This window comes from Pinus tabuliformis, chromosome 7 (genome assembly GCF_031772625.1).
Source record: "Pinus tabuliformis cultivar Carrire ecotype Pingquan chromosome 7, CPIR1, whole genome shotgun sequence".
Taxonomy (NCBI): Eukaryota; Viridiplantae; Streptophyta; class Pinopsida; order Pinales; family Pinaceae; genus Pinus; species Pinus tabuliformis.
Genome location: NC_142293.1, coordinates 821,175,743 through 821,203,645, shown reverse-complemented (window position 1 = coordinate 821,203,645; position 27,903 = coordinate 821,175,743). Strand labels below are relative to the sequence as shown.

Here is a 27,903-nt window from a genome sequence, read left to right as displayed (position 1 = left end):
GCAAAGAACCGACCATCATTCACTAAGTTTATTAAAAGATTGGAAGACATCCCTGAAATCTCACTCCCTCCTGCCCTTCCCCGTAAAGTAGTACTTTCCCTGACGGAGCGTGGATTAGTCGGGCAGTTTACTGGGTTATGGCCATCACCCAAAACTGTCCAAAAATGGGTAAAAGGAACTGGACTGCATCAATAAATGGGAAAATCTCAGTCAGGTTTTATGGAAGAGGGTACTACACCTTTCACTTTGAAACCAAGGAGGATCGAGATCTGATATTTAGGAACGACCCTTACTTTATGGATACAAGCGGATTATATTTAAACAGATGGACGCCGGATTTTGATCCAGAAATGGATGTACCCAATGCCGTCCTCGTTTGGGTCAGATTGCCGCATCTTCCCCTCCACTGCTGGGGAGATGATTTAGTTAAAGCCATAGGACATGCAGTTGGGAAATACATAGACAGGTGTGAGCCAAAGGAAAATATGCATGCATGCACTAGAATCTGTGTAGAAGTGGATCTAGGGAAAGGGCTTCCTGAAGCCTTCAAAATCAAAGTGGATCAATGGATGCATATACAATAGTTGGATTATGAACAAATACCCTTCAAATGCAAGGTATGGCACGAATATGGCTATTTTGCTAATAGATGTACACGAAAAAAAGAAAATGAAAATGAAAAGATTGAAGATCTGGAAAAAAAAATGGGAACAGGTTAAAAGAAATAAGACAGTCAATAAACAACCCAATCATTCTTCTACGCAAGCCCACCATATCCTCTAATCTCCACCCTCTACCACCAAAAGCAGACAACAATCCTCTTGCTAGCCTTAATCCTTTTGAGTCACTGGATCCCTCAGCCCCCCCATCCCTCGAACCCAGATCCAGATCCAGATACCCCCACCATACTCTTAACCCCCATTCGTCCCCTCCGGTTTCAAAAACCCATACTCCACGCCCCCCAGTAGACAGAATCCTAACAAGAAACCAGTCAAGGGAAGCACTCCCAAATGTAGAATACCAAAAAAAAGCAGGAAGAAAGACAAGCAAAGCGCTGAGGGACGAAGTAGCAGCAAAGGAAATGGCATTATGAATGCAACAACCTATGGAAACCTTATAAGGAAGGAGCACAAGAAACAATGAAAAAAGCCAGCAAAGAGGGAAAGGACCCTTGCACCACCTAACAAACAAATAATGATAGTGGTCTCCTGGAATTGTTGAGGAATGGGATCATCCTTTAAAGAAAATGCCACAAGAGACATTCTGGCAAAAGAAAACTCAGACATCCTTATGATTCAAGAGACAAAAATAAATAGCTAAGAAACTGAAAATATAAAAAAAAATTAGAAATTATGAAGGGGAAGCAATATAGGCAACAGGAGCGTCAGGAGATATCTGCACAATATGGAAGAAAGGAATCTGGGAATTAATACAACAACAAAAAAGATCAACATTGGATACAAACGGATCTAATGCAAATAAGTACAAAAGAGAAGTATAGTGTCATAAACATATACGCCCCCAATCACTACAAGGAAAAAGAGCAATGCTGGGCCACCATAAAAGAAGCACTAAAAGAAACGCAAGCTGGGAAAATAATCCTAGGAGGAGATTTAAATTTGGTAAGAAGTATAGAAGAAAAGTTTGGAGGAACATATCACACAGACCCATCTAGGGATGCTCTAGAAGAAATAATGGAACAACACAACTTAATAGACATCCCTCCAAACAACGGGAAATACACCTGGAGCAATAAAAGAGTGGGCAAAAGCAACATAAAAGAAAGGTTGGATAGAATCCTGATACAAGAAAACATAGCAGCAGTGCACAACTCCATCAAATAAAAAATTTTACACACCACGACATCTGACCATAAACTAGTGGCAATAGTCACGGTGAAAATGGAAAATCAAGGACCGCTCCCATTTAGATACAACTCAATTTGGGACAACAATACAAAAAATAGTGAATTAATTAAGGAAGCATAAGAGCCAAGAGTGTTATATACCTAGGGGGATAATATGGGGTACCAAGGGAGGTACCCAAGGTAATAATGTAATAATGGGATGGGCCATAGTAATAAATAAGGTGGTTAACCCATGTCATGTAAGGGACCACAAGTAGTTAATAATAATGTAATGGACCCATGGTATTAGTTGATGGTATGAGGGAACCATGGTAATGACCCATGGTATTGTATGTATGAGGCCTATATAGAGGCTAGAGACTCCACATGGGAATAGTGAAGGATTATTGTATGAACAAGCATATGGCTTGTGGAGTGTTCTCCTTCCTTAAGGAGTGAATGTATGGTGTTGCCCTACCTTAAGGGTTTTGATAATAAAGAAGCATTTCTATCTATTTCTCTCTTATTATTTCTGGGTTTATTTCTATTATCATATACCTTTGGGTTAGATCTATAACAACTGGTATCAGAGCTATAACAAGTGGTATCAGAGCACTTTCTTGGGCACAAGGGGAGAATTTTTTTTTTAAATTTTTGCAGGATTTTGGGGGCGGCGAGTTTGCAGATCAGATCTGTATGTTTTGGTGAAAAATCTGCAAAATCTAATTGCAGATATGTATTCTTTGTGAAAAAATAGCCGATTTCAAAAAAAAAATCGGTTGAATCGGAGTCTGGATGAAGGAGATATCGCTAATCTAAAAATCAGTGGGGTTGCAGACAATTTTTCAGGGCAGCGAGTTTTGCGACGCAGATCTGGACGTCCTGGTGCAATATTTACAAAATCTAATTGTAGATCTGGATTTTTTGTGAAAAAATACCCAAATTCAAAAAAAAAATCAGTCGAATCGGAGTCCGGATGAGGGAGATATCGTTGATTTAAAATCAACTCTTTTTTGCATAAATTTTGGTGACGGCGGGAGAGTTGCAGCACAGCTCTGAAATTCTAGTGTCTGGATCAAGATTTCTATCACATGGGAAGATGCAGAATGATCGTTCCATTTCTGGAAACAGGTTATAATAGAGATTCTGAGCAATATTGACGGAATTGTGACCATTTCAAATTTTCGTCAATTTTTTTTTATGGCGCGCCTAGATCTGAATTTGAGGGACTTGTATCCATTTGATGGCTCTCATCCAGCCAAATGGATAGCACAAATGGAGAAATGTTTTAGATTGAATTACATCATGGATGATGAGACTCAGCTGAGTGTGGGAACAATGTACTTGGACATTGAAAGATTGCAATGGTGGCAAGGGCATCAACGTTGCTGTCGAAGGCCCTTGACTTGGGACAAATTCACAAAAGCTCTTATGGACCACTTTGACCGTAAAGCTAATCTTGTGGATAAGCTCACACAGACAGACACACAACCTAGCAAAGATTTTATTTTTACAGGAAAGAAGGAAACCAAGGAACCTAAAGGGTTATTTTCTGCTGGTATCTCCTTATTGCAGGTTCATGGATTCATTCAAAAGGAGAAGATCGTTGTGTCTGTAAATCCTAGTTGTAAGCATAATTTTATCAATGTTACTTTGGCAAACAAATTGCAAGTTCCAAAAGAACACATTGAAAACATATAGGTTGATAATGAGGATGTTCAAGTTTATAAAGATTTGAAGCTTTCTATGGATAAGTATGTGTTGCATTGCGACTTTTATACTTCATATATGGATAATATGGATGTTGTTTTGGGATATCCTTGGATGGAATTTGCGGGTACTATCAATATTAATATGCAGAAGAAATTCCTAAAGCTCTGGTATAAAAAGAAGAAAATTACATTACAGGATATTTCCATTAATAAACAAGTAGAGTGCAAGGAGGCTGAAGCAGAAGATGTTCCAGGGTCTGACATATTAGATGATGAGCCAGTGATGATAGACAATCAAACACAAACAGAGGCGGAAGCAGAAAAGGTTACAGGTGCTGATACATCAGAGGAGGGCTCAGTGGTTGAAGTCATATTGGAAAAGAAGACACCACAACAGGCACCACAGCAGGGTGAATTAAAGAAAAAGACACCGTGGGTTAAAACTTCAACATATCATCACCCACATCACCCCGCAAGAAAACAACCAACACAATGGCAACCAACTAGCCACAAGGACAACAACCCCCATATGATGGATAGCAAGGAGCCTAGATCCACCTACTACACATCAACACTGAAGAGCTGCAACGGTCAACTTCCATCTCAAGCGAGCGAGGTACCAGCAAGATCGAGGGTTCAACTTTCTCTTGGATGGCTAGATGCACGTGCATGGTACCAGTGGACTACTCTTTTGAGTAGATCTTATTATTTATGTTCTTCCCATGTTTCGGGGACGAAACATGCTTAGGGGGGTGGAATGTTATATACCTAGGGGGGATAATATGGGGTACCAAGGGAGGTACCCAAGGTAATAATGTAATAATAGGATGGGCCATAGTAATAAATAAGGTGGTTAACCCATGTCATGTAAGGGACCACAAGTAGTTAATAATAATGTAATGGACCCATGGTATTAGTTGATGGTATGAGGGAACCATGGTAATGACCCATGGTATTGTATGTATGAGGCCTATATAGAGGCTAGAGACTCCACATGGGAATAGTGAAGGATTATTGTATGAACAGGCATATGGCTTGTGGAGTGTTCTCCTTCCTTAAGGAGTGAATGTATGGTGTTGCCCTACCTTAAGGGTTTTGATAATAAAGAAGCATTTCTATCTATTTTTCTCTTATTATTTCTGGGTTTATTTCTATTATCATATACTTTTGGGTTAGATCTATAACAGCTGGTATCAGAGCTATAACAAAGAGTATCAGAATCACCACAGTATATTTGGGAGACAAAATTAAAAAATTTAAGAGCCAAGCTAAAGAAATGGGCAAGAGCAAATGAAAAAAAAAAAAAAAAAGAGTTACAGCAGAAAATGGACAGCATACAAATTGAAAAAGAATGCAAAGAAGAAGGCAAGCAAGATTATCTAAGAGAGAAGGAATTTTTTTGGGAAATATATAGGGAAAACAGGAAAGAAGAAGAAGAAGCCAGACTAAAATCCAGAAGCCTGTGGCTTAAGGTAGGGGATAAAAATACATTATTTTTCCACAACACTATGAAGATAAGAAGAGCAAGAAACCAGATAGAAAAAATACAAATCGAAAGTCAAGAGGTCAAAGGTGCGGAGGAATTTAAAAAAGCAACTCATAAGCACTTCAAAAATTTACTTTCAGCAAAAGAAGAAACGACTGAATATGAAGATTTCCTACAGCACACAAAAAAAAATCAAAAGAGATCAAAACGCAGAAATGTGCAAAGAAATCACAGAAGAAGAGGTAGTGGCGGCTATATGGAGCCTGCATACGGATAAAGCCCCAGGACCAGATGGTTTTACAATAGAATTCTACATATTTCATTGGTACACAATCATAAATGATTTCTTAAGAATGGTGAAGAATGTCTTCAAAAAAAAAGGCAGCAACACAAAATCCTCCTACCTTGCTCTAGTCCCAAAGGAGTCAAACCCCTCCACTTTCAATAGGTTTCACCCTATCTCTCTTTGCAATTCCTCTTACAAGATCATAAAAAAATAATTGCAAATAGAATCAAGGAAGTGCTTCCAATAATCATATCTAAAAATCAAGGATGATTTATGGCCAATAGGAAAATCATAGATAATGTAATTATTGTACAGGAAGTTGTACACTCTAGTATGATAAGGAAAGAAAAAGGCATCATAATCAAATTAGATATGGAAAATGCATTTGACAGAGTTAGCCATCCATATCTAATGGCTGTCCTCAAGAAACTTGGATTCTCAAGAGAAATAATAGAAGTCATCCAGGCATGCATCTCTACTCCATGGATTGCCCCCTCATAAATGGAAGGCCCAGTGAATTTTTTCAAAGCACAAGAGGCCTCAGGCAAGGATGTCCTCTCTCTCCCTTCCTATATATTATAATGGCGGAAACTTTAAGCAGAGCCTTGGAAAAACAAAGAAAAGAAAGAAACATCACAGGGCTCAGAATATAAAAAGGAGTAAAAACAATAAACCACTCACTTTTTGCTGATGAGACATTGCTACTGGGAGGGGCATCAACAATAATAGCAAGAAGGTTCAAATTTTTTTTGGATGATTTCTTACAGGTTTCAGGTGGGCTACTAAACAACACAAAATGCAGAATGTATGGATGGAATACCCCTCCCAGATTCATGCAAAGGATTTCACAAATCTTAGAAATCCCCGTACAGGAAAAATGGACTCACTTCTTTTACTTGGGACTTCCAATCTCAAAAGAGAAAATGAAGGCAAAAATATGGACTAAACAGATTCAAAAAATGAAAAATAAAATACAAATCAGGGGTATGATGTGGTTAAATATGGAAGGAAGGGTAATATTAATAAAAGCACTCTTTGCAGCACTACCTATCTACCAATATGCAATAATCATGGCCCCAAAAAGTGCCCACAAACAAATGGAGTTAATCTTGAGAAGCTTTTTATGGCAGGGTGGGAAGCAGGAAAACGAAAAATTCAGCTTGGTTAGGTGGGAGAAAGTAGTGCTACCATATGAACAAGGGGGCCTATAAATACGGTTACCTGGGCTCATGAATGTAACCCTGGGAATGAAAATAGTAGGGAGACTGATCACAGGAAAAGAGAGCTGGTGGAAAAATTCGCTCATCTCAAAATACACGGATGGCTCCAGGAAGAGACTACTCAATGGAAGTATCCCAATAAGACAATGTACTCAAGCATGGAAGCTAGTAAAAAAACCAATTCCTTTAATGAGCAGCTACATCTCTAAAATCCCAGCAATGGAAAAACAATATCGATTTGGGAGGACAGAATTATGGGAAAAGAACCACTGAAGACTCACCCAAAAATTGAAGGCATCCAAGAGTGGATGAAAGGAAAAGGTCTCAACACTTTACACAATTTCTCAGTGGAACCAAAAAGAATGGCAAGACTAGAAAATTTCAACAATTCTCGCAAACCTGGAAGGGCAATGGAGCAAAATTAGGCGGCTCCTAAAAGGGGCAGCACCAATCAACTATGATAAGGAAGATGATTACCTCTCGGATCCAAGTGGTGGGAAATACACAGTCAAGACTAGATACAAAATCCTACATGAACAACCAAACCAACAAGATTGGGATTCTTGGAAAATAACCTAGAAATCAGAAAGTTTTCCTAATATTAAAATATTCATCTGGACTCTTTTAAAAGGGAAGATCTTGACCAGTGAAAACTTAAAAAAAAAAGGCTTTCAAGGCCCGTCACGATGCCCATTATGCCTGCAGGCCGAAGAAAACATTCAACATTTATTCCAAGAATGCATTTTTGCCAAAGAATGTTGGCAACAACTTATAAGCCCTCTGGAAATAAGTATAAATTTTGAAAAGCCTTTGCTAGACTTTCTTCAAACTTTAGAGAAGGCCTATCCATATTCAACAAAGAACAAAGTCACAATTCAGAGAATATGGAAATGCATTCCAGTAGTTCTATGTTGGCAAATTTGGTTGACATGAAACAAGTGCATCTTCAAAAACCAAACTCCAAGAATAGGGAAGACCCTCTCAAAAACATGGGGATTAACTTCTGAAATCCTCAACGTCAAAGGAACAACACCAACAGATTATAACACTCTCCAACAAGAAGAGTGAGATTGGCTCAGCAAAGCCATAATAATAAACAATGGGCAAAAAGGACAGAGGAGGATAAACTCAGGAAATAGTTGGAAAATGAGAATGAGTGAAGAGGAACTTGCAAATTGGAAAAGAAATCAGAATAGAAATTGCCTATACTTTGATGGGGCCTCAAATCATTATCTGGGAAATACAGGTGCAGGGGGAATAATCCTTGATCCTGATGGGAAAGAAAATGTCACATATGAATGGGGACTAGGACAAGTGTCAAATAGTAAGGCTGAAGCATACAACTTGATGATGGGAACAAGAATAATTAAAAAAAGAGAAATACAAAATCCTATAATAATAGGAGACTCGACCATAACAATAGAGGCAATGGACCGAAACAAAAACCCAAGCAATGAGTTCATGAGTAGAATTTTTAGAAGAATCAGGAAGAACTTAGAAGGCTCTAGCGATGTAATCTTCAGACATGACTTGAGAATACACAATCAACAGGCATACTATTTTGCAAATCAAGCATTGAAAAAAAATGAAGGGAATGCTCGTGAAAATCATGAGGAATATCACAACTCTGTTCCATAATAATCAACAAAAGATTCAAAAGATCACGAGTATGAAGCCCACCAAAAATAAGGAACAAAGCACAATGATAAAAGAAACAAAACATAATCAGCAGTCACAAATCAACAAAAGACACATCACTACAGTGAAAGGCAGGAAATCACGAGAAGGCAAAGGAAACATCATAATAGTTTAGAAATTCGCATGAGCAAAGGCAAAAAGGACGATTGCAATCTTGGTCACAAGAACCAAGCAACAATCCATCCCATCAACCAAAGGCCTCGGGCTGCTTTCAATTGCTATAAGAACAGAGGGAACTTCAACAATACAAGCAACTCCAGCATAAGGCAAAATCGCGTGCATGAAGCGATCTTCCTCTCCCCATGTTCAGCTCCCAGTGTTGTCGCCCTTTCTAAGCCCCTCCCTGCCTTCGTTTCTCAGTCCACGACTTCCGCATTCAGTCACTTGCTTCAAACAGCTACACTCCATCGCAGCACAAAACCTCATCTATAAGCAATTCTGCCTCATATCTGAGCATCCCCACCTATCATCTGCCCCTTCCATTTCGGCCCTTCTCCCTGACTGTCATAACCAGGCCTCGGCCCCATTCTTTGACTGTCATACACAGGATAACAAAGCTACAACAGGTAGGAAAGCGCAGGACAAAAGAAAGGTGGTCAACATCAGTAGAGGAAGTATTATCTCAGGCAAAACAAGATCGAGGAAGCACAACAATACAAGGAATAGTAAGTAGCACAAGAGGAAGAATAAGAAAACAAAACAAATGGAATTCAACCCCATTGAAAAGGTAACAAGGAATGATGCATGTCCAGCATGCAAAGCGAACAAATTCATGATTCAATGACTGCAAGAGTCACTCAAGGATGTTAGAAACGAAATGAGAATGGAGTATAGCTACCAAAAAAGAAACATGGCATTGCAGAAAGAAGAGATCATGGCGCTAAAAACTAAATGCAAACATATAGAAGAAGCAGTGACATATTAAAAAAACAACACTATGAGCAATGAAGGAGAGAACTCGGTCAACAATGATAAGAAGAACCAATCATCTCAGGAACAATCAGTTTACAAGCCATGAAAAAGTATCAGAGAATCCATGATATGTAAATTTTCTTTCCTAGTAGGTTAGTTTGTTAGACAATACTCAAGAATAGTCATAAAAATATATGAAGTTTTGAACTCAAGCATAGGAGATGGGACTGCGCTCCTATCTCATTGCTTGATTTTCTATTATGCTACAGTCGATTGTAATAGGAGCTTGATCCATCACAGCTTTTGGTAACATATCAACTATCCGACCTTGTTAAAAGAGAAAGACTCACTTGTGGCTTACTAAATATGGACATCATTGGCTTCCATAAGTTCCCCTACAAATGCATGTACATATTGTGTTGGTACAACTACCTCATGCATAGTTGATTTATTTGAGCATATGTTAGGCAATGGTTTCAAACCAAAAATTGGCCCAATCATCGATACTCATTGATCCAAGGTGTACCACTTCTAAAGCTTTAATTCTAGGTTCCACACTAGTTTGTTACTATTGGTTGTGGTAAAAAGTCTAAGGCGTTTTTCATGTTGACATGCAAACCTATTGAATAAGCCAATTAATCTAATAAATACAAAGGAAATAAATCTAAACCAATTTCTCATTGTAGAAGAAACACATACTATCCTAAAAATAATCCAAGAGATAGATAGAATCCGACTACAAAATCTTGGCTAGGAAAATTATTTAATTCACTCTTATACTGAGAGGTAGGGTGAACTAGTATAAGACAGTTTTTACTTATTTAAACATTCAAGAACCATAAGAAAAAATATCATAGAATAACATGAAGCACAAGATATAAGTGGAAACCTTTTAGGAGAAAACCACAAAACTTATTTATGTAATAGTTCTTTGTAGGCACCAACCTACTATTTACAACAATTTGTAGGCAACAACCTACTAGAGACACCAATCCCCTCAGCTTCAAGAATTTATACCCACGAACCTACTCGATACACTAATACCCTCAAATTCAAGAATTTGTAGGCACCAACCTGCTAAAGATACTAATCCCTTTTGTTGCAAGTCTTTGTAGGAACCAACCTACTGGAGACACCAATCCCCTCTGTGATCTGTTATGTAATCTATTCTACAATGGGCAACTATTTTCCCATACTCTAATTTGTTCTCCAACTATGTCTAGTCAAACTTCACAATGTTGTTTTGTGCGAGGCACTTCCTTCAACCCAAACTTTCAAAAACTTATTCCCATAACACCAAGTTATCAACATTAACAATGTAATTCATGCTCATAATACGAAGCACTCAACATTAAAAATGTCATGTTGTCGTCAAAACAACAGCACATCATTGTTGTACAAAAGATTCAAATATGGCCTAGTGTTAAGCACTTGCACTTAACAAAATATTGGGCCGCTAGAGTTCTCATAAAATGTATTATCACTAATGTTTGTAGGATATTGCGAAGGACTTAAAATTTAAGCCCCCAAGAGATATAACCAACCATCACAGCAACCAGGTGCTATAACCAAGTGCTCTTTGAAATTTGGAATATTAGAAAATTGGAAAATACGTTGTTTAAAAATGTCTTGATATGTGATATTTATAACGACCTTAAGCCCCCAAGTGTTATAACCAAGCACCTCAACAACTAGACAGTATGACCAAATGCTTACCAGAATATCAAATTATTAGAGAATTGGAAAATGCACATTTTTATAAAGTTTTTGGGTTGAGTACTTGAACCTTAAGCACCCAAGTGCCATGACCAAGTGCCTTAGTGACCAATCACTTACCAGAATATTGAATTACTGGAAAATTGGACAATGCATATTTTATAAAGGTTTTGGGTTGAGAACCTGAACCTTAAGTCCCCAAGTGCTATAACCAAGAACCTTAGTGAACACGTGTTATAACCAGACACTTATTGGATATCAGAGTATCAAAGAATTGCAACATACGCCTTTTATAAAAATCCTAGTATGGAATATATCCAAGGACCTTAAGCCTCCAAATGCTACAACTAAACATTTAAACTACCAAGGGATTACTGGAACATCAAAATATTAGGATATCAGAATATCTAAGAAAGAGTTGCTAGAAGAATTTAAAGTATGGTGAGGCTCTAGTAAACATTATGTTAACTATTAGTGGGATCTCTATTAACCAAGCATGTTAAGTGATGGAACCAAAATTTTGGAACACCAGAATAATTGAAAATACACTCTTTCTAAAACTCCTAGTATGGCAGAGCTTTGGTAGATGGTTTATTCACATAAGGTAGAAATTATGTCTACAACCTCTCGTTAATTGATGGAAGTGACCCAAAACTATGGATTTTGCAAGTTTTTTCACATTATAAAGGTTTTTGAGGTTTTCTGATTTTTATGACATCTTTCCTCTTCCTATGCCTTAGGCCTCTTTTTGTGCCTCAGACCTCTTTCCGTGCCTCAGACTCCCATATGTTGCTCTACATCTATGATTTTAATTGCCTCATTGAATGCTTCACATGTTCTATTATTTATAAAGCATTAGCATCCATTTACAAAGTCGACTTGAAATTTTCTCCTCTTAAACTTTTCTAGGCCAAGTTTATATATCTCCTTATAAATCGATAGAGAGGGACAACAAAGTTGGACAACAATGTATCTCACTTTGACTTTGAAATTAATGATAAACATATTGGCAACAATATTCCCCTTTTTCATTGATGGCAATCTTTAGACAAAATTCACAATAATGTTGTGGAAATATCCTTGCCTACAACTTATCCTTTGTAAGAAACTTCTACTTTATCTATGAATTCTTCCTCTTTGACATCATTGGAAAATGGATCCTCCCCCTAAACTTATGCTTCCCCTCATCTGTAACTCTCCCCCACATTTTAGATATATTAAGATCAAGGTATTGCTCCCCCTAATCTTATGCTTCCATTTACTAATGGGATGAGAGGGATATCACTCCCATATCATGTCCTAGATATTCAAATTTCTTTTTGGGAATAGGTTTGGTAAAAATATATGCAACCTATTCTTTGCTAGTAATGTATTCTAGCTTAACATTTTGTCCAACTACTTGTTCTCTTAGGAAGTGGTATTGGATAGGAATATGTTTTGTCATTGAATGCATAACACGGTTCTTTGAAATGTTGATTACACTTGTATTATCATAAATGGTTAATATTGTTTGGTCATAGTCTACCTTGATATCTTTCGGCATCTGCTTCATCCAAATTTGAGTGCAACATGCTTTTATCACAATGTATTTTACTTTAGATATGAATAGAGAGATTGAGGTTTATTTCTTACTCAACCATGATACTAGACAATTAACTCAAAATAATGCTCCTCCACTTGTAATTTTTTTGTCATCTACACTTCCTACTCAATCTGCAACAATATGTGCTATTAAGGTGGAGTCTTTGTTTCTTGAATATTCATAAGCCAAAGTCCATAGTCCCCTTCAAATATCTAAAAATTATTTTTACTACTTTCACGTGTGTCTCCTTTGGTGAAAATTGAAATCTTGCATCCAATCCTACTACTTACATGATGTCTATTCTTGATGTTATCAAATATAGTACGTTTCCAATTTCTTATACAAAGTTTGACTTGCATCTAGGGATTCATTATGTTTTCTTGGTTTGCATCCTGTGATCACGGGGGTGCTAATAGGTGCACATTTTTCCATTCCAAATTTCTTCAACATATCCTTAACATATGTACTTTGGGAAACGACTATGACTTTATTGGATCAAACACCTTACAATGCTAAAAAGAATGATGATTCTCCTAACATGGACATTTCAAATTATTTTTTCATTTCTTTTGCAAGCTTTTGGCTCATTGTTTGAACATCACTTCCAAAAATGATGTCATCTACATAGTAAACTATGATTAACATATTTGCATTATTTGTTTTGATGTGAAGGTTGTTATATGTTACTCCTCTCTTGAATCCTTGTCATTGTAAATATTTTTCAAGTCTTGAGTACCAAGCCCTGAAAGCTTGCTTTAGTCCACAAAATTCTTTCTTCAATCTGCACACATAATCTTCATTTTTTGATAGTTGAAATCCTTTTGGTTTTTCAACATATACCTCTTCTTCTAGGTTTCCATTTAGGAAAGCTACTTGACATCCATTTGAGAGACTTTGAAATTTCTAAAACATGTAAATGATAAGAAAATTATAATTGCTTCTAACCTTGCATCTAGAGCAAAGGTTTCTTCAAAGTCAATTCCCTCTACTTGAGTGTATCCTTTACAAAACAATCCTGCCTTAATTCTTACTACTTGTCCATCCTCATTCAAATTGTCTTGAAGACCCATTTGGTTCCAATCACATTCTTTCCTTTTGGTCTAAGCACAAGTTCCCATGTCTCATTCCTCTTAATATGATTTAGTTGTTCTTCCATAGTGCTAACCCAATGCTTATCTTCACTAACTTGTGCAAAGTTATTGGGTGTATTTTGGATAGCAAAGAAAAGTGTATATGCTTTGGAGTGCTTGTTGATCTTCTTATGGCTTGAACCCATATTTTTTGTCACCACAAAAATTTATTCTATAGATGATTATTTTGAACATATCTATATGGAGTCTTTGTATGTTGATGTTCTATCTCCTCCTTCTCTTCCTCTTGATCTTTCTACTCTCCCCCTTCCTCTTCTTCCTTTTTGTGCTCTCTATTGATTTTCTTCTCTAGATCTTCATTGACTTGTGGATTTTATTTTTGAGGTAATGCTTCATTTACTCTTACATCAATGATTTATACTACCTTGCATAGTATTTTGTTGTAACATTTGTAGTGCTAGCTTCGAAATGCATAACTAAGGAAGATTCCTTCATATGTTCTTGAACCAAGCTTTCCTAAATTGTCTTGATTTAATATCTTTATGTAGCACTTACTTCCAAATACTTTGAAGTATTTGACTGTAGTTGGTCTACCTTTCCATAATCCATAAAAAGTCTTGCTATTGTTAACTCCGATTCAAGCTCTATTCAAGATATAGATTGTTGTACTAACTACTTCTCCCCAAAAGATATTTGTTAGATTGGCTTCATTGAGCATTATTATTTGTATCTCCTACATAGTTATTTTCTTCCTTTAAACAACTCCATTTTTCTATGGAGTCCTTGCCACTAAAAAATGTCTTTTGATCTCATGATTTTCACAAAATTCATTAGAGGTGAATTCAACTCCTATGTATAATCTTAAGCACTTGATCTGTAATTCAGTGTCATCTTCAACCAGGGATTTGAATGCTTTAAAATTATCAAATGCTTCATTGGTTTCTCTTTAAGGAATGTGACAAATGTCATTGTTGTGTAGTCACCAATCAAAAGCATAAAATATCTCTCACCTTTTATTGTATATGTCCTTGCTGACCTGTAGAGGTATGTATGAACAAGTTCTAATGGTTTTGATGATGAATACTCTTTTATCTTGAAGCTAACTCTAGTCTACTTCCCATGTTGACATGGAATGCAAATAATGTCATTCAATTTTGATATCTTCGGCATGTCTCTCACTTGTGATTTTCTAAGTTTTACTAGACTATCAAAGCTTATATGACTCATCCTTCTATGTTATAAATGACTTTCATCTAATTTCCCAATACAACATTTTTTTCCTTATCTTAATCTACGACATATACATTACTTAAGATCCTAGTTGCATTTTCCACTAATCTTCATGATCCCATTTTTCTTATCTCACATCCTTTAGAATGAAATGTGATATCATATCTTTGACCACACATTTGACTAACACTTAAAATATTGTATTTTAAACCTTCAACATATAAGACGTTTTGAGTTTTAGTATTTCCATTATCAAGACTAATTGTGTCATTTCCATATATCCTTGTTGATGCATTATCTCCAAAAGTAATACTCCCTCATTTTTCTTCTTCTATATTAAGAAATTACTTTGATCTCTTGTCATATGTTTTGAGCATACACTATCAATATACCATCGACTCCCTTTGTTTTCAGCATATAGTGCAAGTTTTCTTTCTTCCTATTTTTCTTGCTTCCTTCTCCATACCATTATGTATTATTTTCTATTCCTAGTCAATATCTTCCTCATTTCTTTGATTAGGAAACCTTATTGTGCTACTTCTATAATCACATGCTTTGTTCCCATAGTTATTGCACTTATAGCATTCAATATGATCCAATAAGAGAGAAAATGAGTTGAAGTTTCTACCAACACCTTCATAAATACTTCTAGATTTGTTTCGTATTTAACCATTTATTGAGGTCTTATCAAATCCTCCATTTCTAGTTCTCACATACTCATTTCTTATATACGATCTGTAATTTATTACTTTATGAACAAAATTATTACAAGAAAAGCAATAGTCAAAGAAGAGATTTTGATATTGTAACGTGAAAGGCCTTCTTGGGGAAATAGCTCTTATGGACCCATTCATATTGTTATATGAGAAAAATCAAGTCTTTATTGATCCCTAACTCCTTTCATACTACTACTTTCATTGTTGAAAAAATCAAGTTTCTGGTGGTCCTCAACTCCTTTTCTGGTGTTTCTTTCATTGCTAATAAAGCCTTTGGAAAATTCATGTGTTTGTTGGTCATCAACTCTTTTCTTAGTGTTGTTTTCATTGTTGATAAAAATTTCGAGCATGCTTACAAAGCTTTTGGGTTTTTCTTCATTTTATTTCTTGGATGTCTTTGTGCTTATTTCATTTGAAGGTCTGTTGTATCAGCTACAAAACCTTTTGTTGTGGAGGTAAATCCTCTCTGCGGATAGAGACGATCCCTACTAGCCCAGACCGGGTCTAGCAACAATCACACAATGCTATCACGCAAGTTCCTAATTGAAAATACAAAGTGGATGGTGAGAACCTACTTGGATTCCAACGCTAGTGTTCGTCGAAGAGATGTCGCCTTCGTTCCTTTGCCTTGGCCGGTCACGATCCGCACGATCTCTGTGATAGGATACCTACACACGCAAAGAAAAACACGAAAACAAGCGTAAAATCTAGTAGATGCAATTATATATCAGTCAGAAAAGATATAACTCAACATCAAACACGAGACAATGAGAGTGGAACCATAATGATAGTCATCTATTATTAATAAATACAAAGAAGAATACAACCATTGTTCTGACGTCAAATCCTCCTTTGGTTGGGTAGTCAGCTACACAAGTCTTGCAAAGCTTGTTGGGATGAGGGACAAACCTCTCTCTCTCTGGGTGACAAGAATCTCCTTACTTAGATTTGGCCTTATGAGTGCAAACAAGGCTCTTGCAGCTTCAAACTCTTAAACTCCTGGAACTATTGTAATTCTAACTATTCTGACTACTAACTAGCTTGCTCAAGGCATAGAGGCAAGCTTTTATAGATAGAGAGGGAAAGAGATAGGATCAACCACATTATTCATGGGATTGGCTTTATCACTTGGAAACTTCCATGAAAGGTGGCAAACCACTTTCCCTTCTATGGAGATTCGAAGCCAAACCATCCTAGCCCAACATAGATTCAGTTGGTGAATGGGTTGAAGAGAACCTTCGGGAGTTTGGTGGTTGAAAACTTTACTCAATTCGGTTGGCGCGAGTGTGACTCTGGGACAGAGCGCCAATGGCGTGCCCTTTATAGAGAATTTCCCTCATTGGCGCGGGCAGTGAACTGTGAACCCGTGCTAATGTAAAAAGAGTTGTTTTCATGAGGATTTTGCAGGAGATGTCTTCAGGGCAAATGAAGCTCATACTCAGAGGAATATAATGCAAGTGGTTTCATGTTATGTCACTTCTCACAGGTCCCGGAATGAGTCCTCCAGTGTACAGGTGAGGGGTAACAGGGATGGTGACAAACGGTGACAAATTGTTGTGTAACAGATGCCCCCTAAAGCATGAGGCCCGAGAGAGAGAGGGGTGAAATGCTTTACAAGAACATGCGTGACTGAAAACACGGCCGCCAGAGAACCTACTGATATCTCAAGTACATGATATAAGTGGTATGGGCGCAGCCATCCATAGCAGAGTACATAATAATCTAGATCCAAGGTATGGACGCAGCCATCCAGAGAGGATCGATAAATAGACTCAGGCATGGTCACAGCCATCTAGTGAATGAGTCATGTAATGATCATAATAAGCCACAAATCGCAGCCTGGATCCTAATAGACAAAATCCAGGGTCTTGCGCTCCACCTCGACCCGAACAGAGTACAAGTTCAAGCATGCGAATACATGAGTTGAAGTCGAACATGCATGAACATCGTCTGATTACCAGTCAATAATGAAAACTGTTAACAGACGCGAGAGGTACCACCAATAATGAAAATGGTCCTCAAGGTACTATAGGTACAATCTACGGTGTGTGAATCAATGAGCTGGTGTCGAACACCCGTAGAATCATTCGATCGGAGGCCAATGATGAAAACCTCACGTCGAACACGAAGAACCTACCATTGAGGCATGCAAGCTCCAAGGCACCGGAAGGGAGTCTCTAGATCAACTTCCTGGATAATGAGCTGAAGTCGACAGGAAGTGACCTTGATCAAAGGTGGGCCATAGTGTTTCCCACATCATTGACATGAGACAGAGGAAGAATATTGTGGTGAATCAAGATTATGTGAAGTATCAGAGGGAGGTTGTAATTCTGCAGAGGTCAACTTCTCTTGAACATATCAGCGGCACGATAGTGGACTTGGCAGTATTTGACATCAAATGAGCAGAGGTCATGGTGACAAGGCAATGAGTAGATGAGAGGTCAAACAGGATAACCCAAACCCATGGAGGCTAGTGTAAAACAAGATGAGATGTCCCCACCCCGACACGAATGCACACTAGTGCCATGTTCAAGAGCGACATACTGTCGACGCGACAATGATTATGGTTCCATTTTCCCCACCATGTCTGGCGAGTACCCCAGTTATTTTTAGCAAGCTTGACGGGGATAGCATATGCTTGTGAGCGTCATTACGACGGAATCTGATGTCATTAAGTTTTAACGAGTCTGACAAAGGAAGAACTCGGCGTCTTTTCCTATTTAGAGAGTCTGAAAAGACAACAAAAAGGAAACTCTAGGGGGGTCCTTTTTCGTAAAGTTTTGTCTCCCGAGCCCGAAAAAGTATAAAATAATGCTCGAAAGAACCGCCCGACCATTACGATCGAGGAGTACTTTTCATGAGTAGTGATATCGATCTGAAAAAAGTAAAAAAGCGATCAACATCACGTCGTTTCGTAACCATTAACGAACCTGAAACGACAAGGGTTCGACGATCTTTTCGTTTTTACACGGTCGGAAAAGAGTTTAAAGACGACCGCCTCTTATTTACGTTTAACGAGTCAAGAGGGATAACTCGGCGATATTTTCATGTTTAGCGAGTCAGAAAAGAGCTGAAAGAAGACTCGTCCTGGAGGAACGAGTGGTATAAAGGGTAGCAACTGGTTCTGGTAATGGTGGAACTGCTCAAAACATATAATGGTCAAGAGGCTGGCTAATAAAACCACTCATCGCTGCGGTTCCTCAGGAAAGGATAAACAACCAAGTGAAAGCGTATGATCAGCCAAAGAGATGGTAGCAATGGAATGAAACAACCAAGGCTCATCTAACAGAATTTAGCGAAATAACGGCAATCACGAGATGTAAAATGGGTATGGGTTCATTTTTTTACACAAGCTTGAACCATGGAGAACTCTGCTTGGATTCGGTTTCATGTTTACACAAGCTTGAAATGAAAAACTATGCTTGTTATAAGTTTGCATGCCCCCAACATAATGACGCAAATCGAGGTACATGCACCCCAAGCTTCATTGCATTCAACAAAGTGGATGGAATGAAGGTTCACTCTCGAGATCTAGGAAAGACTCGACTTGTATTTTACGAGATCTTAATCGAAAGACTCGATTTGGAAAGGGAGTTGTTTCATTTTTTAATGAGGTTGACACAGTAAAAGAACTATCCTCATAACCCTTGTTTCATTTTTTAACAAGCTTGACATAAGATCAGGAACTATGCTCCGCCAAACCTAGTTTCATCTTTTAAGGAGCTTGACACTGGAAAGGAACTATGCTCCATCCAAACTTCATCATAATGAATAGAAAGTCGGGGCTTCCAAGATTGCCACTCCTGGTGGAAGGGAAACATCGTGAAAGTCAGGGCCCAATGCCCCCAGGACACTATGCACGATGGAGGCACCATTGGATCCAGGCATGGGATAGGTGGCCACGTAGTTGATCTATGGTGGGGTAGATGCAACTGGTGGATGAAAACTAGGAGGGGACGACAATGGTGCAGGAGGCATCGGGGGACTAATGAATGACATTTGATCGATAGTCATAATTCTTCCATCGTGCGGAAAGCAAACCACACGGAAAAGTGAAGAAACGAGGGCCCCCATGGCATAAACATAGTCGCGACCAAGGAGAAGACTAAAGTCTAAAACACCTTGGGTAACCAAGACGTCTATATAGACGGTTTTTCCTCCCAAAGCAATAGGGAACTTCGGGAGAACTCCTAGAGATGGACAGACTCCTCCGTCGAAGGCCAACAGATTCTGAGTGACTGGCCTAAGCTGCGGGGAACCTAAAGCTTGCCAAGTAGTGTACGGCATAAGACTGACAGACGCCCCTTCATCCAAAACAGTGCCAGGTACTGCCTTAGCACAGGCATGTACTGTGATTTGGAAAGGCATATGGGATGGAAGGCGACTGGCGATCAGGCGATTCCAATCAAAGGAAGCGACCAAACTACTTGGTGGGGGAATCGTATGATTGCCCCCATGTGCTAAAGGAACCGAAGGAGAACCTTCGGGAGCGGCTGGGTTAGGAGAGTCATTTCGGGACTCAGGAGAATCTGAAGAGATGAGAAGAACATGGGTGTGATGCTCTTCCGAAACAAAGTGATCGACGGGTAGTGAACTCGAGTCGACACTCTTTCCAACCAATGGTTGGTCTGGAACAGGCTGAGCACAGCCAAGTTCGGGAAGAGGAGGCTGGACAAGAGAAGAATATGAATCAATCTCTTTGTCAACAGGGGAACGGTCTGCGGCTACAGAGAGACGTTGATAACCAACGGGAAGTTGGGGTGAAGGAGCTGTAAGACTCTCCAAGAAAACGGAGGCTTTATCCATGAGTGGACAAAGGTGAAGGGGATGGTTGCCTTCACAAAGTCTGCAGGGGATTCGAATCTTCCCTTTTCCCTTACCATTCCCAACTGATAACGTAGCATCGTCGTGAGCTTCAGAGGACGATGAGGGGCGGGCCGGATCGCGAGACCATACTTCTAGTACCCTGGGAATGCTAGGACAATCGCGAAGAAGATGGTCCTCCTTGCATAATCGACAAGGAAACTTGACCTTCCGCGGAGGAGCGGAAGGGGGCCTGACTTCAGGTATAATCGAGGGGGTAGCTACACTTGTAACCTCTCCTTTAGGAGCCTTCTTCTTCTTCGTCTTCTTCTTCTTCTTCTTAGCCACCCGGTTACTCGAATCTAGACTTTCACCAGGTGAAGTAGAAGATGAGGACGTAGAAGTGGGCGTAGAAGGGGAGAGATCCACCTTAGAATCAACGTGATGTTGTTCAGGTGGAGGGACGGATTGACTAGACGGTGAGACGTTAGGGACCAAAGAGGTTGAGAACAACCAAACTGGCAACCCAACAGTTAACCCTGGGAGGGACAACGTCGCCATATAAGGAGCACCAACATTTCCAAAAGGAGCGAAATGACCAGGGTCCCTGTCAGAGGGGATCCCTGGGTTGGTGAACCCCGGAAAAGTTGCCATTGAGAACGAAAAGAAGCCTACTCAAGCTAACGCAAACAAGGTCTAACCGGCTAAATGTTAATCGCGGCCAAATAAATTTTAAGACAAAGCGACTGAACTTGACCTTTTCATGTTTTAAGAGTCGAGAAAAGGACAAAAAGGTGACTCTAGTCGCCTTCGAATGTTTTGTGAGCCCGAAGTGACAAACTGCTCAAGTGAGCCTTTTCTTTTAAGGAGTCCGAAAAAGATCAAAAGTGACTACTCTGGAGAAACTAGGCAAGGGTTTACTAAACAAATCCGTAAAACTGCATATACACCTTGGCAATCATATGAAAACCAAGGACTTCCCGTACGACAGTCAATCTTCCCGAATACTGTGTTCGGTGCGTTACGGCTTGTAAGGCGGCAGACACGGCTTCCTGTGGATAAAGGATGATAACCTAGTGGGGTCTCCCCTATATACGCGACGGTACGTGGGAGCTCAAGTCCGTGCTAGACCACTATCGAGTCACAAAAGGAGGAATCACCCAACCGTAGTGTGAAACAACAATGACTGGGTTTAACGACGCCGGAGCACGTCTCTAGCCTAGACCTCTAATTAGTGAGCGCTATGTTCCAATGCGTTTTTAAGTTCATTCAGTTCATTTTAGGTTGATCTTGAATTAAGTTTCAATTTCCAGGTCCTACCGTATGTAATTTCTCACAATTTCCTAAATGCAAACTATATGCCAAAATATATCATTTCGTTCGATGAATGCTAACTACGAGAGGGTTGAGAGCTTTCACACAAACAAAAATGACCATAAAACAATCAACAATAACTCTAATGCAGCTAATGGCAATTAACAAAACTTTTCTCTAAAGTTACTAATCACTAATAACAACGAAAAGCTTTATTTTCCATTAACTAATGCAAAGCAAAAGAGATTGTTTGTTTCTTTTTTTATGGCAAAATGCACTAAACAAATTTTGAGAAACAATAACAAAGAGTAAAAAGACAAACTTCACTCAATGAGAACACAATCAAGTCCCCGAAATACCAAGGCAGTCCTTCAAAACGAAGAAAAACACCAAAGACTTCAATGAACCATGTGATCTAGGCCCAAAACGAAGCCGAGCGGAATTCAAGTGAAAAAGAAGTAAATCACTCGAATAACGCAATAAAATACTTAACAACCACTAAACAAGTGCAAGAGAGTAACCAAAAGTCGACTGGAATGATAGAAGACCAAAAATTCGACACGCAAAGCCACTAGATGTCCTAGGGCTAAAACGTGAAATCGATAGAAAATGGTAAACACCCAAAGTATGCAAATGTAATCTATGCACACTTTTCATTCATATCCTGAAAATGAGAATTCTAATTGTGCAAGTGTGATCTATGCAAGAGAATTCTCAAACACAAGATGATTGTAATCTAAGAATCAATCAAGTACAAATCAAGAAAAACGGGTGAGAGTTCCAAAGATCATAAAATAAAAACACTCAAAGGCTCTGACACACTCAAGTGATTGAAAAAGGTGTAGCAAGATACAAATCCAAGCCCAGAGGGCTCGAAAACAAGCAAACTAGAAAAGTTGACAGGCCTGGCGTGACTGTCAGGCTGCAACTCGCGCTTTTATGGGATTGGCGCGGGTTGTCTTTGAGCAACTTGCGCCAATTGGCGCAACTGTAAGGCTAAAAAGCGCGTTAATCAAGTTTGCTAAGTCAAAAACAAAAACAAGCGATCCAGGGCTTGAAAACAGTATCTAGGCAAACCAGGAAGCAAGAAACAGCAAGAAATCCAACCCAGAAAGCTATCTAAGCACTCAAACGAGAAAAACCAAAGAGACAAGACAAACTCCAAGTTGTTTAGTCCGTAAACCAAACCGGAGATTGACTGAAGTGGCGTTGATCTACTTTGCTAATGCAAAGCAATAGCATGTCGAAGGCTACCTGGCTGTACTTCAGGCTCCGTCTAAATTTTACAAATCAAACAACAAGATCTCCCCAGCGGAGTTGCCAAATTGTTGTGGAGGTAAATCCTCTCTGTGGACAGAGACGATCCCTACCAGCCCAGACCGGGTCTAGCAACAATCACACAATGCTATCACGCAAGTTCCTAATTGCAAATACAAAGTGGATGGTGAGAACCTACTTGGATTCCAACGCTAGTGTTCGTCGAAGAGATGTCGCCTTCGTTCCTTTGCCTTGGCCGGTCACGATCCGCACGATCTCTGTGATAGGATACCTGCACACGCAAAGAACAACACGAAAACAAGCGTAAAATCTAGTAGATGCAATTATATATCAGTCAGAAAAGATATAACTCAACATCAAACACGAGACAATGAGAGTGGAACCATAATGATAGTCATCTATTATTAATAAATACAAAGAAGAATACAACCATTGTTCTGACATCAAATCCTCCTTTGGCTGGGTAGTCAGCTACACAAGTCTTGCAAAGCTTGTTGGGATGAGGGACAAACCTCTCTCTCTTTGGGTGACAAGAATCTCCTTACTTAGATTTGGCCTTATGAGTGCAAAGAAGGCTCTTGCAGCTTCAAACTCTTAAACTCCTGGAACTATTGTAATTCTAACTATTCTGACTACTAACTAGCTTGCTCAAGGCATAGAGGCAAGCTTTTATAGATAGAAAGGGAAAGAGATAGGATCAACCACATTATTGATGGGATTGGCTTTATCACTTGGAAACTTCCATGAAAGGTGGCAAACCACATTCCCTTCTATGGAGATTCGAAGCCAAACCATCCTAGCCCAACATAGATTCAGTTGGTGAATGGGTTGAAGAGAACCTTCGGGAGTTTGGTGGTTGAAAACTTTACTCAATTCGGTTGGCGCAAGTGCGACTCTGGGACAGAGCGCCAATGGCGCGCCCTTTATAGAGGATTTCCCTCATTGGCGCGGGCAGTGAACTGTGAACCCGCGCTAATGTAAAAAGAGTTGTTTTCATGAGGATTTTGCAGGAGATGTCTTCAGGGAAAATAAAGCTCATACTCAGAGGAATATAATGCAAGTGGTTTCAGGTTATGTCACTTCTCACAGGTCCCGGAATGAGTCCTCCAGTGTACAGGTGAGGGGTAACAGGGATGGTGACAAACGGTGACAAATTGCTGTGTAACACCTTTCCAAAATTTTCACCCTGTATACTTAAAATTTTAGGTCCCCTTGCTTATGCAAGTTTTCATGGGTGTTTATATTGCGATATTTAGACAAACTCTTAATTATCACCACATGCCCGGAATGAACCCTTGTCATGACTTGCTTGAGTAGCAGCTTCTTAACCACACTTGCATGTTAGATGCTTTACTAAAGATGGAAATCATACATCCTTTGGAAATGTCCTTGTTTTAACTCTTGCTTCAACTAATGATGCTAAGTTGGATTTTGTTGCAACTTGTAATTTTGAGGCTCTTGGCTATTTGGCTTGCAAATTTCTCAGATGAAGCAAACTAAGGCCTAAGGATAGAAAACATATTCAAAATGAATTAGGTAATTACAGGAGATTGTACCAAATGGAACCAAGTGAAGCATCGATTCATTATTTGGGTGCACTACGAAGCACATCGAAGCATGGGGATAAGGATGGTAGCATGATTGCAGGAAAAATCATGGTGACTCTAAAAATTGGGTGATCGAAAGCATGGAGTGCCCCATGACAAACCATGGTAGATCGGTTGTTAAACAAGTGCTCTAAGTTCCCATTAAAAATCCTATAGCATGAAAGTCATGAAGATGAAGAATCTATCAAGTACGTGAAAATGAACAAGAGCAACTGCATAAGGCCATTGAAGAAGAAGACTCTGATGGAGAATTAGACGTTTAGAGAATCTAGATTTAGCATTTCCTTTACCTGCATATAAATAGAATCTCAATGGAAAGTTTAAAGCCTATGAAAAGAGAGTTTCTTGTTTGGAAATCTCTCCTTATGGAATTAAAAGGTTAGAAAGATAGAAATTGAAAGAGTCTACAAGGAATTGTTACCACGATAGAAATGATATTATATATTATTTACAATTGGCATATGGCTCTTTTGGCATGTCATCTACCATGCCTTCCAATACCGCCCCGTCCCTCCCCCAATTTTATAAAGAATCACTTTCCTGGACTTATGTTAATTATGCATGCAATGATGGTGACATTATTTAAGTTGTGAGTGGAACAGATGATAAATTTGGTTTAGATTCAAGGGGTGAATGAGAAGGGTGTCTTAAGAGTATTGTAGATAGTAATTTTCAACATAATAAGTGGCTTCAAGTACCAGGGTACTTGGAAACACTTAAGGTTGTTTTGAATGGTGATAAGAAGAGTATAAATTTGAGTAAACAAAGGAAAATGAATGTTGATAAAATAATGATACAATATTGATAGATCCATGTTCTCTATATGTTTTGCCTTTGTTTGTAATGTTGTTTGTTGCAACACAATTATGGTATTTGGTGAAGTACTAAAGGAAGAAAGGCTTGTTGTTTTGGTTACATTTTTTAATGTGGTTGAGCTAGGGCAAAATAATATAATTGTTCAAGTGGGATAGAAAATCCGAGATTCAATGGATTAACAAGACATCCATTGCTTAACATATTGGAAAAGTAGGAAGAACTAGACCAGGACGTTGTTATCATCATTATTTTTCTGCAGTTTTCAACAATGCATTCCATATCTTCTTGTACTTGAAATATGCAAGGTTACTATTGAAGGAGATTCATAAAAATACTGCCATCATCAGGTTGTGGAGCTTCAATGGCTTCAATCCATATTTGTAATTAGTGAGAGGAAATGTGTAGAGGTACAAGTTGAAAATGCAAAACAATAAGCAATCTTGACAATGGAAAACTTGCAAGTATTAGGTGATGAAGCTCATGTTCACTTTGATTTGCAGTTGCTAAGGCGAAAAATGTAGAAATCAGTAGAGATTTAACTACACTTTCTCAAAAGGAAGAGAAATTTATTTATTAGATGATACCAAGACTTTGTTGGAAGCTTTCTCAACTACGAGATACCTGCATTTTACAAGGTGATTATAAATTGAAGGTCATGCGGCAAGAATATTACATTGCACAACAAAATAGATTTATTACTAACTTGGTTAATCAGCTTGTTTAGCATTAGTTTCTACAAATTGCATGTCAATTGGAAAGGAAAACTATGAATGGATCTTATGAATTATCTAAGAGTTATTTAAGTATAGCTACAATTATTTTTGCAGGCAACAACAAGGCACATGGAGCGATGCTTATCATTGATGCAAGTTGGATGTGAAGTTTGAACCAAATGAACAAGGAGTGGTAGATGATCGTGGTACCTTTTAATCATTCATGTAAATAATCAAGGAGCATCACTGATGTATGTGTCAACTCTTGGCATTGTTTGGAAAATTAGTAGCCTGCAATATTACTTGAAATCACTTCAATTTGATCTTGAGAACTCCCTACTAGAGGATAAGCACAAATTTATTAATGATATGTGTAATATAATACGAAAGATGCAAAAACTTATTTTGCATTACCAATATTGACACCTTGGCCACTCATGAAAGAAGATGAAGAAGATCAACTCTTAACTTTCAGCTGTTATCGAAGTGAGCATTGTGAAAGAGTAGGGCTGAGAAAAGAATTCTAAGAAATGTTGCAAGGAATTAGGTAAACATGTGATACGACACAAGGAATTGGGTACTAAAGCACTACATCGCAAATAAGGAAGCCTCACAATGCTATATCACAAGAAGTCAAGTGAGACATTACTATATCACAAGAATTCTCCCAATGCTGCATATTGCAAGGAACAGAGCAAGGAAGCAAGGATTGTAGCAATACATCACATGAAGGGAGTGATAATTGTGACACATCGCAAGGAAGCAAGGATTGTAGAGATATATCGCATGAAAGGAATGATAATTGCACCTCGTCATAATACATATTATCATGGTACATCACATGGAAGGGGAAGCGAACTTAAACGCTTCGAATTCCACGTGCCTTTTCCACAGATAGTAATGGAATATTGTGGGGAAGGGAACATTTCTGATTTGATAAATGATACTTATGAACCTTTGGAGGAAGATCAAATAACTTGCATTTGTAAGGAAGATCTCAAGGGTGGTCATATTTACATTCAAACTTCAAAGATCACCAAGATATAAAGGGAGATAATATACTACTTACAGAGCAGGGGGAGGCCAAACTTGGAGATTTTGGTATTACAATGAAACTCACTATGATAGTGTCAAATCGTAATAAAAAGTGGTTCAGGAGAGTCTCACTCAGGATTACAAGCAACAAAATTACTGATGAGCCCCAAATTGGGTAACTTATTGGGCTCATTTTGCCTAATTATCCTTGTTCAAGTCCTTGTTCATTCCTCCATTTTTCATAGTTTATGCATTATTTTTTAGTATGTTTATGTCATTTGTACGAATAAGGGTGGTCACTCTTCCTAGGTGGCTAACACGTGCTTATTTCAGGTTTTTTTTGACACATGTTGGAGCAAAACCGAGCAATCATGGGCTAGAAGACAGCAAAGCTTGAGGTGAGGATTCATAGGGGGTTGTCTATGACATTAAATAGCCCTTCCTCGGGATCTTCACCCCCAAACTCCGAGCTCACAGGCCACCAAAACCGGATCTTGAAGGCAGCCAAGCAGATTTTGGAAAAGGGACTGTCTACTAACAGTTGGACAGCCAAGTCCCCCAGATTTAGGAGGCCTGCTAGGGCCCTCGTGGTGTATAAATGATAAGGCCTCAGCCTTCGTAAGGGACTTTTTGAAACCATTGCATATTTTTGCACTACAGTGCTGTCAGCTTTAGCTCGTTTTCTTGTAGCCATTTTGGCATAACTCTTGACTGATGACTATTTTTTGATAATGATAAGCAGTCCTATTTCATATCAACTCTGAGTTTTCTATAGGAGCCATAGCTCTCAGGGTTGGGCCCAACCTGAGAGCCTAGGGCCTCCTTTATGTACTGTTATCTTT

At 38.7% G+C, this 27,903-nt stretch overlaps 1 pseudogene; it reads left to right on the top strand.

Annotated features, from left to right (window-relative positions):
- The first annotated feature begins 164 nt into the window (after nucleotides 1–164).
- Nucleotides 165–26,533, top strand: LOC149250127 (AUGMIN subunit 3 pseudogene; annotated as a pseudogene).
- The last annotated feature ends 1,370 nt before the right edge of the window (nucleotides 26,534–27,903 follow it).